Source organism: Protopterus annectens, chromosome 10.part0, assembly GCF_019279795.1.
Source record: "Protopterus annectens isolate FY-2018-M chromosome 10.part0, PAN1.0, whole genome shotgun sequence".
Classification (NCBI taxonomy): Eukaryota; Metazoa; Chordata; order Ceratodontiformes; family Protopteridae; genus Protopterus; species Protopterus annectens.
In genome coordinates this window covers 1629912798-1629928889 of record NC_056744.1, presented here as the reverse complement: position 1 = coordinate 1629928889, position 16092 = coordinate 1629912798, and the positions used below count along the sequence as shown (strand labels likewise).

Below are 16092 nucleotides of genomic sequence, written 5' to 3'. Positions count from 1 at the left end.
TGCTTTTGTTTGTATGCACAGAAAGTTGACAGCTGTTTTTGCTTATTCACGTGTGCTAACTCTAACCCTGACCCTTCACACATGAATATATATTTCCCTAAATATACCCCTATTCAGCCAAATTATGTCAGAATGTTTGTGGTCTGTTTTTTTTTTTTAACAGGTGCAAAAGGAGATTAATTTGCATTCTTTTTTGGTCATTGGTTTTCTCTTTTGTGAGTACTTGGTAAGTATTGTTTTGATGTGCAGGTTTTGACACAATCTGTGTCGATATTTCTGCATGTTGAGTTTTACACACACACACACACACACACACACACACACACACACACACACACACACACACATTATATCGTATACAGATAGCTAGACAGAATCTATATAAAATGTGTGTGTGTGTGTGTGTGTGTGTGTGTGTGTGTGTGTGTGTGTGTGTGCATGGGTGTGCCCATTGAAAGTATGAGAAAATATGAATTATTTAAGTGCAAATACAGGGAATATGTACTAATTCTGAGACAGAGGTATCTTGATGAATTCCCACAATTTCAAGGCATAACAATATTGGTGCTATATACAAGAAGCAGGGGTGTCCCAGTACGTCAAGGGGTGCAGGGGGGGAAGCTCATCACAAAATGCCTTAAAAGTATAACAGCAAGATTTATAATTTGCTATTTTTTCAGACTCACAGTGTAATTTTCAATCAATCTATCTTACGTGTCTAGTAGGGTGCCATATATACATCATGTAAATTGGGTGGCGAACTGGTCAAAAGATCCTTTTCAGTAATGACCCAGGCCATCAAGCAGTCATGTCTAAATACAAATACAGATAAAGATACATATAAATAAATAGGATGAAATCCATGATCTGGACAGATAAAATAAGTGCATGCAGTATATGACAGTTACTGGAAAAGATGAACATATGACAGAGGCTGTATTTACAAGACAGCAAAAAATAAAATTACAAAGATCTAAAGATGTTTCAGGTTAGATGAGAAAACAATGATAAGTAAAGTTTTTAAGAATGAATGCAAAATAAATGCTTTTTTTATACATATTTACAAATAACAATTGTCAAGCAGTACGCATTCATGATTTATGGAGACAGTATAGCATGTAGCTGATACACTGTTATCCATGGCTTTAAAAATATCGGCATAACTTTCACATGTTATAGCATGTTATAGCAGGCCTCTCAAACTACAGGAAGAATTATTTTATTAAGAATGTGTTTGATGCAGACGTTAATGCTTAATCCCCATGAAAAATGTTGGCTGGGATTCAAAAATCAACAGCATAATGCATTTGGCAAAATTGCTTGATGAGCTAAGACACACAGGATGGGGCAGATTCATAGACAAAGACAGCACCTATGTGCAACCTGTCAAAATTGTACAGTTGTCACTGTATGCTAATGATTATATAATGATATGGAAATGAATGACATTATGGTAATGAGCCCAGCTGAGAATACAAATCAAGATAAACAACATGGTGGACTGTTTCAGAAATGTGTACACATTGTGTGACCAGCTGCAGCCACCAGTGAGTTTATACACTGTGATTCCTTGGTGAAGAGAAACAAAGCTTTACTAAAATGCTAGGAGTATCAGCTGCATTAGCCGAACAGTATATGTTACAGACTGCTCTCACGGCCAGTGTCTACAATGGGGCATGTCAATACTCTGTGTGCTACAAAAAGATCCAATTGCTCCTAACATATTTTCTCTTCAACAATAGAGACTTAGTCAAATGCTATAATGTGGGCAGTACACAATATAGAAGCATATAGATATGTGCCATCCTCGCATGGAATTTTGTGCAATGTGTGGAATACAGATCCCTGTAAATACTAAGGAATGAATAGCACTGACTATCCTTTGCTATAGGGACCTTCCAACAGCCATCATGGGGCATGGTAGGCACATTTCAGGCATCTGCCTTACAAATATAACACCAACTATTCAATGTTATGCTGCAGTGTATATGGAGAAGCATATGTGGTTCCCAAGGACCACACAGAACATAATCACCACTATGCAAGCATTCGACAAAATAGCCAATCTGTTATACGGATCACTAATTGTACCTACATTGCCATCAAGGCCCTAACTGGTCCACACAGACATCAATTTTTAATTTGTAAAAGTTTCCACTCCCATCAACTGCCAGGTGGTGGACCATGTGCAATGTAGAGGGTATTATATGCAATGAGTAATTGTACCATCCATGCTTTTGCCACAGTTCCCACACCTTGCATACATCCAACTCTACCAGTGATTTCTGCAGGGTGATCTCACACAGAGACATCTTATTTGTGATGCCAGATATGCCCTGGAGCCATGGCTCATGTCACCTCTACACAACTATGCAACCCACAGAGCATGGCTGAGATACAATACATTACTGCACTGTCATGGACCTGTAACTTTATCTATCATGTACTCAGACTGAAGAAGGACCCCTTCTGCTAACTAGATTCTACTGGTGGTACACTGCAGAATGCTCCAGACACCTGCAGCAAGATATCTGCTGTTTGTACACTTCTGCACAACATGCTGGTATGGAGACAGCTAGAGCAGGGGATTGCCACTGGAGAATCAGACAGACTGGAGATGGCAATGGAAAAGATGCCAGTTAGAACCCATCATTGGAAGTTTATGCAAGGCAAAGGTTGGGGAAAATGCTGCAGCACTGATAAAGATGTGGCATCTGGTTCACAACTATGTGCAAGATGAGATACAACAAAGATTAAAACTGATGCATGTAGTATTACAGCCAGGCTATGCTGTATAGTCCTTTGATTGGCCATGCTGCACATCACATATTATCTACCCCTATAGCACAGCAGTGAGGGCAGGGCACAGTGACAGGAATCCATCATGGCATATTGGTGTAGGGGAAATAAGGCTGCAGAAGGGAGTATGTGACATGACCAAATGATTGGAGTGAGCTGGGTATTCTGAGCAGGGAGGGAGTAGTGTTTCCTGAGGGGAAAAGGTGTCCAGATTTAATGGGTACTTGCTAAGCACGGCTTCTATGGAACACGACTCTTATAGGTTTGGTGGCACGGTGTGTATGTGTCTGAGATAAATGTTGTGAAATCCCACGTTGGAAAACTGCAGCTGTGATCATCTGTTTCTGAGGAATGGCAGTGGCACAAACACCCGCATGCAAGAGTGAAGGTGAACTATAAGACTGTGACCACCTTGCTATGCTACACCTGTCTCACCACTTGGGTATTGTGGAGGAGGTAACAGTTTGTGACCTAGTCCTAACTGCCCTGTGGGATGTACTCACAGTAGAGGTAGTTGCAAGACTGCCACAACAATGGATGGTTAAGTAGGTGATCCCTTAGAGGCAGTGGAGGCACTCATGTGCTTGTCCAACACATCACTCAGTTGGGTGATGCCCTCACATACATCTCCACACAGGCCACCTGTCACCTCTACCATGGCAGTGGTGGCATATGCCTGTGCCTGAATAACTATTGTGAAGATCTGTTAAATAATGCCCATTGTGACACCCATTTCAGCCAATGAGCAGGAACCTTGACACTAATGGTCACTGGCCCACTTCTCCTGACCCTTGTCCCCATAATCTATGGTGGCACCACTGTCCACAGCTGACATAATAGCCAGGGATGAGGATGGTCCCTGAGTAGAAGTGCTGTACATAGTATGTCCTTTCATGGGCAATGGAGAGGGTGCAAGTTTCTCAGGCAACAGAATTGTGTCACTGGACATGGATGGTAGTATGCCCTTCACAGCTACTTATGCCTAAAGTGGTAATTTTCCCTCAGACTATGCTAGTGTAAGCCTACCATCATCATCATGGTCTGATAGAGCACTGACATCAGGCATGCCCTTGTTCCACATTGGAAGACTCCATGATCATAACATCTGTGAAAACAGGCAGATAAAAATACGTGTAATACTGTTAATATATTGGAAGTAGGAAACAAGTACTTTTAAAAACATGATTTATTGCATGAAACCATAGCACATAGAAATCCCAATACACATTAACGTTTCTGAAATCTCAGCATATATATTTTCGTTTGATTTACTTCATCAGATGTGGACGCGAGCCCTGTCTAAGATGGCGGACCTTCTCGGTTCATAGGTTCATAGATAGGTTCATAGAATAGATTCAATCCTAAGCTCCATAGAAAAGCCTCCTAGCACCAGTGACCCAGAAAGTTAGCGCAGGGCTCGCGTCCACATCTGATGAAGTAAACAAATGAAAACGTATAGGCTGAGATTTCAGAAACGTTAATGTGTATTGGGATTTCTATGTGCTGTGGTTTCGTGCAATAAATAGTGTTTTTAAAAGTGCTTGTTTCCTGCTTCCTTGGGCACCTTGGACTTTTGTTTCGAGTGACTGCTGGTGCTTTTAATGTAATTTTTGAGGATTACTGTTAATATATTATAATCCCACTTCCCAGTGTTGTAACACAATACAGACAAAAGCTCTGTACAGACTGTCATAAACAAACATACCTTATGCTGCTCGCCTTCATGCTTGCATCCCAGCTGGGCCTCCATGAGCTCATGGCACTTGTGTGCCACAAAACATGTTACTGACATATGGAAATACCAGCATAGTGCATCTCCAACATAGACATGGCATGGTGCATGTAGTTCAACTCCCATAGCCAGGACATAGGCTACTTCTTACAACAGCACAGATGTACATTTAGTGAGCTACTGCTGCCTGTAGCTGTGTCCTATCTGCCCTCATTCATTACCACAACCTTCCCCACACTCCCCATCCTCCTATCAGCAACCAGTTCTGGAGCAGCTCCCCCAAAAAAGAATTATATAATTATCCAGTCATTCTCCGTAACTGCCTCTGGTCTGTGTATCCTTACCATGCAGTAATACGTAGAACAGTTCTTACTCCACAGACCAATACCATTTTGTTAGAAGTAAATCTAGACTTGATGATGATTGCAAATGTTCAATTGGCATGGCTTGGAGAACTGTTGTTTCATATATTAATGACTGGACTGGTGAGATAAATAATTTTAGGCAAAGAACAAATAGAACACATTTAGGAAATGATGCATCTACTGTCTGCAAAGATCATTCAACCCCTGTGAAACAAGATGATGCCCCTGATAACTTTGGAATTCTGGATGCAAGTATTCAGCAATCTGAAGATCTGGTTTGTTTAGAAGGAAACAAAAAAAGAAAGAAAGGAAGAAGTTCACAGCAAATAACAAGAAAGAAAAGTAAACTGATTAATGTCTGTAAAGTAAAGAGAATACGTACTAAAAAGGACACTGCTTTGTTATGTAACACACAGGCTACAGAAAATGATAATATTTTTCTATCTAATCAGGTGGAGGTGTTATAGGGATTAAAGATAGTTATGAGACCTGTGACTATTACATGTTCAGCAACAGCACCAATACTGTAGACTGTGTGACTGTGACAATAAAGGCAACTCTGGAACATATAACAATTGTTGGAGTGTATAGACCACCAAAGTCAAGTGCAGATGACCTAGAGGAATTCATACATTTCTTGCATGACACACACGAGGGAACAATAATATTAGCTAGGGACATACATTTACCAGAAACAGACTGGAATAATATTGATTCATCAACATTAGTAAGGAAATTATTCACAACGTATAATGTTAAGTTGTCTATCTCTCCTTCATTCTTGCTGGTTGGGATCGGAGCCGATCCTCGGCTCCGACTCGGCCATCTTCTATACCTCGAGAGCTGTTTACTGGCTCCTGGCTACCCCTTATCCAATGATGCCTAGCGCTAGCTACCCAGATCTCGTTTGCCACTTCAGCTGCGAGGTGTCGTTTTTACTGGCTCAGGCTTGTATTAAGTTTCTTATTGAACTTTTCTAGCTAAGATAGTGTTTTTTTTGGGAGTTATTGTTTAATTTTGTAGTCTCTCTATCTTGTGTGTTAGCTAAGTATATTGTAGTTTCCCCCTCCTTAGAACTCGTTTAAATTAGAGAGTTCTCCCCCTCCCTCTCCTATCCCTTTCTGTCAGGTAGCGCTTAGTTTCAAGGCTTTCCTTCTATCTTCTTTAGGTAGATGTTTAAGTTAGAGGCTTCCTAGTTAAAAAAAATAATAATATCTTTAGCTTTAACTGTGTGTTTTTTCTCTTTTTTGCTTTTGTTGGTGTTGTGGTATTTTGTTATAGCCTTTCAGATTTTTGGCTAACATCAGTGTAGTATCTCTTCAAGTATATTTTTTTTGGATACAGGATGTCTAAAGAGTCCAAGGTTTTGGGATTCAAGAAGTGTGACTCATGCTGTCAGAAAATGTCTCTGACAGGTTGTCACATGTAAAATGTGTGTGTGTGTGTGTGTGTGTGTGTGTGTGTGTGTGTGTGTGTGTGTGTGTGTGTGTGTGTGTGTGTGTGTGTGTGCCCATTGAAAGTATGAGAAAATATGAATTATTTAAGTGCAAATACAGGGAATATGTACTAATTCTGAGACAGAGGTATCTTGATGAATTCCCACAATTTCAAGGCATAACAATATTGGTGCTATATACAAGAAGCAGGGGTGTCCCAGTACGTCAAGGGGTGCAGGGGGGGAAGCTCCTCACAAAATGCCTTAAAAGTATAACAGCAAGATTTATAATTTGCTATTTTTTCAGACTCACAGTGTAATTTTCAATCAATCTATCTTACGTGTCCAGTAGGGTGCCATATATACATCGTGTAAATTGGGTGGCGAACTGGTCAAAAGATCCTTTTCAGTAATGACCCAGGCCATCAAGCAGTCATGTCTAAATACAAATACAGATAAAGATACATATAAATAAATAAATAGGATGAAATCCATGATCTGGACAGATAAAATAAGTGCATGCAGTATATGACAGTTACTGGAAAAGATGAACATATGACAGAGGCTGTATTTACAAGACAGCAAAAATAAAATTACAAAGATCTAAAGATGTTTCAGGTTAGATGAGAAAACAATGATAAGTAAAGTTTTTAAGAATGAATGCAAAATAAATGCTTTTTTTATACATATTTACAAATAACAATTGTCAAGCAGTACGCATTCATGATTTATGGAGACAGTATAGCATGTAGCTGATACACTGTTATCCATGGCTTTAAAAATATCGGCATAACGTTCACATGTTATAGCATATTATAGCAGGCCTCTCAAACTACAGGAAGAATTATTTTATTAAGAATGTGTTTGATGCAGACGTTAATGCTTAATCCCCATGAAAAATGTTGGCTGGGATTCAAAAATCAACAGCATAATGCATTTGGCAAAATTGCTTGATGAGCTGAGACACACAGGATGGGGCAGATTCATAGACAAAGACAGCACCTATGTGCAACCTGTCAAAATTGTACAGTTGTCACTGTATGCTAATGATTATATAATGATATGGAAATGAGTGACATTATGGTAATGAGCCCAGCTGAGAATACAAATCAAGATAAACAACATGGTGGACTGTTTCAGAAATGTGTACACATTGTGTGACCAGCTGCAGCCACCAGTGAGTTTATACACTGTGATTCCTTGGTGAAGAGAAACAAAGCTTTACTGAAATGCTAGGAGTATCAGCTGCATTAGGCGAACAGTATATGTTACAGACTGCTCTCACGGCCAGTGTCTACAATGGGGCATGTCAATACTCTGTGTGCTACAAAAAGATCCAATTGCTCCTAACATATTTTCTCTTCAACAATAGAGACTTAGTCAAATGCTATAATGTGGGCAGTACACAATATAGAAGCATATAGATATGTGCCATCCTCACATGGAATTTTGTGCAATGTGTGGAATACAGATCCCTGTAAATACTAAGGAATGAATAGCACTGACTATCCTTTGCTATAGGGACCTTCCAACAGCCATCATGGGGCATGGTAGGCACATTTCAGGCATTTGCCTTACAAATATAACACCAACTATTCACCTATCTTCTGCTTTATCCTCAGTACTATTTGGCATCCTTTCCAGGCACTAGCCCAACTACACAACAATTTTCTTAAAACACTAATCCTTCTACTGTTGGCTCATGTGGGTATACATGTCACTGCAAGGGCCTTATATGCCCTCCATCTACACTTGCATGCTGCCACACACTGCACAGCTGAAGGCTGCCATCACTGGATTGGGGTACCAAGCCCTTCTCCTTTGCCTGACCAAAACCACCATCTCTCCCCTCAGGATGGGCAGGCCAGCAAATGCCACTCAGTTCTCATTCCCAGCACCCAACTCTTCCAATGTCCAAGCCACTGATTAAACTCATGCTATGTACACTGTAGTCAGGGCTTTATGCCTCAATGTTGCAGAGCCAGAGAAGGGTTATCCAGCTATCAGTATACCCTGACAGATAGACAGCTAAATAAATATATATAGATATACATGTATACATATTATGTACGTGTATGTATTTGTGCATATGTATGCATGGATATGACTTACATGCTTTTGTTTGTATGCACAGAAAGTTGACAGCTGTTTTTGCTTATTCACGTGTGCTAACTCTAACCCTGACCCTTCACACATGAATATATATTTCCCTAAATATACCCCTATTCAGCCAAATTATGTCAGAATGTTTGTGGTCTGTTTTTTTTTTTAACAGGTGCAAAAGGAGATTAATTTGCATTCTTTTTTGGTCATTGGTTTTCTCTTTTGTGAGTACTTGGTAAGTATTGTTTTGATGTGCAGGTTTTGACACAATCTGTGTCGATATTTCTGCATGTTGAGTTTTACACACACACACACACACACACACACACACATTATATCGTATACAGATAGCTAGACAGAATCTATATAAAATGTGTGTGTGTGTGTGTGTGTGTGTGTGTGTGTGTGTGTGTATGTATGGGCGTGCCCATTGAAAGTATGAGAAAATATGAATTATTTAAGTGCAAATACAGGGACTATGTACTAATTCTGAGACAGAAGTATCTTGGAGAATTCCCACAATTTCAAGGCATAACAATATTGGTGCTATATACAAGAAGCAGGGGTGTCCCAGTACGTCAAGGGGTGCAGGGGGGAAAGCTCCTCACAAAATGCCTTAAAAGTATAACAGCAAGATTTATAATTTGCTATTTTTTCAGACTGTAATTGTCAATCAATTTATCTTACACGTCCAGTAGGGTGCCATATATACATCGTTTAAATTGGGTGGCGAACTGGTCAAAAGATCCTTTTCAGTAATGACCCAGGCCATCAAGCAGTCATGTCTAAATACAAATACAGATAAAGATACATATAAATAAATAGGATGAAATCCATGATCTGGACAGATAAAATAAGTGCATGCAGTATATGATAGTTACTGGAAAAGATGAACATATGACAGAGGCTGTATTTACAAGACAGCCAAAAATAAAATTACAAAGATCTAAAGATGTTTCAGGTTAGATGAGAAAACAATGATAAGTAACGTTTTTAAGAATGAATGCAAAATAAATGCTTTTCTTATACATATTTACAAATAACAATTATCAAGCAGTAGAATAAAACTGCAGTACGCATTCATGATTTATGGAAACAGTATAGCATGTAGCTGATGCACTGTTATCCATGGCTTTAAAAATATCGGCATAACTTTCACATGTTATAGTAGGCCTCTCAAACTACAGGAAGAATTATTTTATTAAGAATGTGTTTGATGCAGACGTTAATGCTTAATCCCCATGAAAAATGTTGGCTGGGATTCAGAAATCAACAGCATAATGCATTTGGCAAAATTGCTTGATGAGCTGAGACACACAGGATGGGGCAGATTCATAGACAAAGACAGCACCTCTGTGCAACCTGTCGAAATTGTACAGTTGTCACTGTATGCTAATGATTATATAATGATATGGAAATGAGTGACATTATGGTAATGAGCCCAGCTGAGAATACAAATCAAGATAAACAACATGGTGGACTGTTTCAGAAATGTGTACACATTGTGTGACCAGCTGCAGCCACCAGTGAGTTTATACACTGTGATTCCTTGGTGAAGAGAAACAAAGCTTTACTAAAATGCTAGGAGTATCAGCTGCATTAGCCGAACAGTATATGTTACAGACTGCTCTCACGGCCAGTGTCTACAATGGTGCATGTCAATACTCTGTGTGCTACAAAAAGATCCAATTGCTCCTAACATACTTTCTCTTCAACAATAGAGACTTAGTCAAATGCTATAATGTGGGCAGTACACAATATAGAAGCGTATAGATATGTGCCATCCTCACATGGAATTTTGTGCAATGTGTGGAATACAGATCTCTGTAAATACTAAGGAATGAGTAGCACTGACTATCCTTTGCTATAGGGACCTTCCAACAGCCATCATGGGGCATGGTAGGCACATTGCAGGCATCTGCCTTACAAATATAACACCAACTATTCAATGTTATGCTGCAGTGTATATGGAGAAGCATATGTGGTTCCCAAGGACCACACAGAACATAATCACCACTATGCAAGCATTCGACAAAATAGCCAATCTGTTATACGGATCACTAATTGTACCCACATTGCCATCAAGGCCCTAACTGGTCCACACATACATCAATTTTTAATTTGTAAAGGTTTCCACTCCCATCAACTGCCAGGTGGTGGACCGTGTGCAATGTAGAGGGTATTATATGCAATGAGTAATTGTACCATCCATGCTTTTGCCACAGTTCCCACACCTTGCATACATCCAACTCTGCCAGCGATTTGTGCAGGGTGATCTCACACAGAGACATCTTATTTGTGATGCCAGATATGCCCTGGAGCCATGGCTCATGTCACCTCTACACAACTATGCAACCCACAGAGCATGGCTGAGATACAATACATTACTGCACTGTCATGGACCTGTAACTTTATCTATCATGTACTCAGACTGAAGAAGGACCCCTTCTGCTAACTAGATTCTATTGGTGGTACACTGCAGAATGCTCCAGACACCTGAAGCAAGATATCTGCTGTTTGTACACTTCTGCACAACATGCTGGTATGGAGACAGCTAGAGCAGGGGATTGCCACTGGAGAATCAGACAGACTGGAGATGGCAATGGAAAAGATGCCAGTTAGAACCCATCATTGGAAGTTTATGCAAGGCAAAGGTTGGGGAAAAATGCTGCAGCACTGATAAAGATGTGGCATCTGGTTCACAACTATGTGCAAGATGAGATACAACAAAGATTAAAACTGATGCATGTAGTATTACAGCCAGGCTATGCTGTATAGTCCTTTGATTGGCCATGCTGCACATCACATATTATCTACCCCTATAGCACAGCAGTGAGGGCAGGGCACAGTGACAGGAATCCATCATGGCATATTGGTGTAGGGGAAATAAGGCTGTAGAAGGGAGTGTGTGACATGACCAAATGATTGGAGTGAGCTGGGTATTCTGAGCAGGGAGGGAGTAGTGTTTCCTGAGGGGAAAAGGTGTCCAGATTTAATGGGTACTTGCTAAGCACAGCTTCTATGGAACACGGCTCTTACAGGTTTGGTGGCATGGTGTGTATGTGTCTGAGATAAATGTTGTGAAATCCCACGTTGGAAAACTGCAGCTGTGATCATCTGTTTCTGAGGAATGGCAGTGGCACAAACACCCGCATGCAAGAGTGAAGGTGAACTATAAGACTGTGACCACCTTGCTATGCTACACCTGTCTCACCACTTGGGTATTGTGGAGGAGGTAACAGTATGTGGCCTAGTTCTAACTGCCCTGTGGGATATACTCACAGTAGAGGTAGCTGCAAGACTGCCACAACAATGGGCGGTTAAGCAGGTGATCCCTTAAAGGCAGTGGAGGCACTCATGTGCTTGTCCAACACATCACTCAGTTGGGTGATGCCCACACATATATCTTCACACAGGCCACATAGTACACCTGTCACCTGTACCATGGCAGTGGTGGCATATGCCTGTGCCTGAATAACTATTGTGAAGATCTGTTAAATAATGCCCACTGTGACACCCTTTTCAGCTAATGAGCAGGAACCTTGACACTAATGGTCACTGGCCCACTTCTCCTGACCCTTGTCCCCATAATCTATGGTGGCACCACTGTCCACAGCTGTTAATAGCCAGGGATGAGGATGGTCCCCGAGTAGAAGTGCTGGACATAGTCTGTCCTTTCATGGGCAATGGAGAGGGTGCAAGTTTCTCAGGCAACAGAATTGTGTCACTGGACATGGATGGTAGTATTCCCTTCACAGCTACTTATGCCTAAAGTGGCAATTTTCCCTCAGACTATGCTAGTGCAAGGTTACCATCATCATCATGGTCTGATAGAGCACTGACATCAGGCATGCCCTTGTTCCACATGATCATAACATCTGTGAAAACAGGCAGATAAACACACATGTGTAACACTGTTAATATATTGGAAGTAGGAAACAAGCACTTTTAAAAACATGATTTATTGCATGAAACCATAGCACATAGAAATCCCAATACACATTAACGTTTCTGAAATCTCAGCATATATATTTTCATTTGGTTTACTTCATCAGATGTGGACGCGAGCCCTGTCCAAGATGGCGGACCTTCTCGGTTCAATCCTAAGCTCCATAGAAAAGCCTCCTAGCACCAGCGACCCAGAAAGTTGGCGCAGGGCTCGCGTCCACATCTGATGAAGTAAACAAATGAAAACGTATAGGCTGAGATTTCAGAAACGTTAATGTGTATTGGGATTTCTATGTGCTGTGGTTTCGTGCAATAAATCGTGTTTTTAAAAGTGCTTGTTTCCTGCTTCCTTGGGCACCTTCGACTTTTGTTTTGAGTGACTGCTGGTGCTTTTAACGTAATTTTTGAGGATTACTGTTAATATATTATAATCCTACTTCCCAGTGTTGTAACACAATACAGACAACAGCTCTGTACAGACTGTCATAAACAAACATACCTTATGCTGCTCGCCTTCATGCTTGCATCCCAGGTGGGCCTCCATGAGCTCATGGCACTTGTGTGCCACAAAACATGTTACTGACATATGGAAATACCAGCATAGTGCATCTCCAACATAGACATGGCAAGGTGCATGTAGTTCAACTCCCATAGCCAGGACATAGGCTACTTCATGCAACTGCACAGATGTACATTTAGTGAGCTACTGCTGCCTGTAGCTGGGCCCTATCTGCCCTCATTCATCACCACAACCCTCCCCACACTCCCCATCCTTCTATCAGCAACCAGTTCTGGAGCAGCTCCCCCAAAAAAGAATTATATAATTATCCAGTCATTCTCCGTAACTGCCTCTGGTCTGTGTATCCTTACCATGCAGTAATACGTAGAACAGTTCTTACTCCACAGACCAATACCATTTTGTTAGAAGTAAACCTAGACTTGATGATGATGATTGCAAATGTTCAATTGGCATGGCTTGGAGAACTGTTGTTTCATATATTAATGACTGGACTGGTGAGATAAATAATTTTAGGCAAAGAACAAATAGAACACATTTAGGAAATGATGCATCTACTGTCTGCAAAGATCATTCATCCCCTGTGAAACAAGATGATGCCCCTGATAACTTTGGAATTCTGGATGCAAGTATTCAGCAATCTGAAGATCTGGTTTGTTTAGAAGGAAACAAAAAAAAAAGAAAGAAAGGAAGAAGTTCACAACAAATAACAAGAAAGAAAAGTAAACTGATTAAGGTCTGTAAAGTAAAGAGAATACGTACTAAAAAGGACACTGCTTTGTTATGTAACACACAGGTTACAGAAAATGATAATATTTTTTTATCTAATCAGGTGGAGGTGTTATGATAGGGATTAAAGATAGTTATGAGACCTGTGACTATTACATGTTCAGCAACAGCACCAATACTGTAGACTGTGTGACTGTGACAATAAAGGTAACCCTGGAACATATAACAATTGTTGGAGTGTATAGACCACCAAAGTCAAGTGCAGATGACCTGAGGAATTCATATATTTCTTGCATGAAACACAGGAGGGAACAATAATATTAGCTAGGGACATAAATTTACCAGAAACAGACTGGAATAATATTGATTCATCAACATTAGTAAGGAAATTATTCACAACGTATAATGTTAAGTTGTCTATCTCTCCTTCATTTTTGCTGGTTGGGATCGGCTCAGACTCGGCCATCTTCTATAGCTCGAGAGCTGTTTACTGGCTCGAGGCTACCCCTTATCCCATGATGCCTATCGCTAGCTACCCAGATCTCGTTTGCCGCTTCAGCTGCGAGGTGTCGTTTTTACTGGCTCAGGCTTGTATTAAGTTTCTTATTGAACTTTTCTAGCTAAGATAGTGTTTTTTTTGGGAGTTATTGTTTAATTTTGTAGTCTCTCTATCTTGTGTGTTAGCTAAGTATATTGTAGTTTCCCCCTCCTTAGAACTCGTTTAAATTAGAGAGTTCTCCCCCTCCCTCTCCTATCCCTTTCTGTCAGGTAGCGCTTAGTTTCAAGGCTTTCCTTCTATCTTCTTTAGGTAGCCGTTTAAGTTAGAGGCTTCCTAGTTAAAAAAAGAATATCTTTAGCTTTAACTGTGTGTTTTTTCTCTTTTTTGCTTTTGTTGGTGTTGTGGTATTTTGTTATAGCCTTTCAGATTTTTGGCTAACATCAGTGTAGTATCTCTTCAAGTATATTTTTTTTGGATACAGGATGTCTAAAGAGTCCAAGGTTTTGGGATTCAAGAAGTGTGACTCATGCTGTCAGAAAATGTCTCTGACAGATGGGCACACTTCTTGCATCTACTGCTTAGGCGCAGTGCACCTGCAGGACTCTTGTTCTATATGCCATGCATTTAGTACAAGAGTTCTGCAGGAGCATAAAAATAAGCTTATTCTGAGGGGTCTTTTAAAGCCCCAGGATTCACCGGCCAAGGCTCAGCCTGTGAAATCCCCAAAACCGACCAAATCGTCGGCTCCAAGATCGGAGCCGTCATTGGTTCAGACTTTACCTACCACTTTGGTTCCGGACGGAATCGATGAGACTATCTCCCTGTCGGCTTCATCAGCATCTTCGGAGCCATTGCGGAGCCACAAGAGGCTGAGGTCCCCTACTCTGGAGTCCATACATTTGGCTCCTCGGTCTCCCCTGCTTCAGAGTGAGCGTAGTCACAGATCTTCCCACTCCTCTCGGTCCTCTAGGCTCTCGGATCACGACGTGGAGAGAGTGGTCAGTAGGTTGCTGAAGTCGCAGGCACTTGCCAAGATGTTGTCCAGCCCTCCTCAACAGGTGTCGGCTCCATCCACTTCTATCGATGTTCCTCCTCCGACTCCTTTGAGCTCAGAGCCGGAGTTCGTTGGGGTTTGAGTCATGGAACCATCAGCTCCGATAACTATTTCTCCTTCGGTTCCGTTGTTGGCTCCGATTCCCTTGATGGTACCGTCCGTCGAGGGATCTGGGCATCAAGGCTCCCTCGTCACCTCAGAGGGGGCGAGTGGCATCGGACCCTTGTCCGACCCCATTCTCCCTCTCGGAGCTTCGGCACAGGTGAGTTTAACTCCTACATCGGCCTCGGAGCCATCTCCCTCGGAGCGGAGAAAGATTCTGATTTCCTCAGAACCGGATCCTTCTCTGCATTGTGGCAGGGATGCCTTCGATGTCATGAGGAGTGTGCTGGCCTCTGAGTCAGCTCTATGATCAACCCCACCGACTCCATCCCCTGTAGTGTCTGTGACAACCTCTGCTCCTCCTCCAGACCCCAAACGTGGGGAACCGGCTCTCCAGGGCACCCCATTGGGTGTTTCCTCTTCTTCCGAGGCCTCCCCTGATCACTCAGAGGAGCTCCCTCATAAGAAGAAGTGCAAGAGGAAGCACATTGACTCCCCTGAGCCTGTCACTTCTGATACAGACTTAGATGATTCGGAAGGGTCCCTGAGATCCCCCTCTGAAGATGTTTCCTTCTTGGACATCCTAGAAATGCATGGATGTGGCTGTGTAATTTTGCAGAACCCGTTAGAGCATCATTCACCAACACCCCCTTTGACAGTTCCTTTCTGTTTGGACCACAGGTGAAAGACACTTTGACTAGGTGTGAGCAAGAAGGCAAGACTCTCTCTGCCGTGGGAGTCTGTTTTTCCACTCCTTCCATACCATACCCCAAGGGTCAGAAAAGCGGTAAAATGTGGTTCCAAAAATC

At 41.5% G+C, this 16092-nt stretch overlaps 1 long non-coding RNA gene across 1 annotated transcript in view; it reads right to left on the bottom strand.

Moving 5' to 3' along the window:
* Positions 1 to 720: 720 nt before the first annotated feature.
* The window catches only part of LOC122813807, a 94440-nt gene continuing 79068 nt past the window's right edge, over positions 721 to 16092 (bottom strand). Inside the window, exons 2-4 of the long non-coding RNA XR_006366732.1 lie at positions 9122 to 9219; positions 6673 to 6770; positions 721 to 812 (exon numbers count right to left, since the gene is read on the bottom strand). This is a non-coding gene — a long non-coding RNA (uncharacterized LOC122813807). The remainder of the gene's footprint in view (positions 813 to 6672; positions 6771 to 9121; positions 9220 to 16092) is intronic.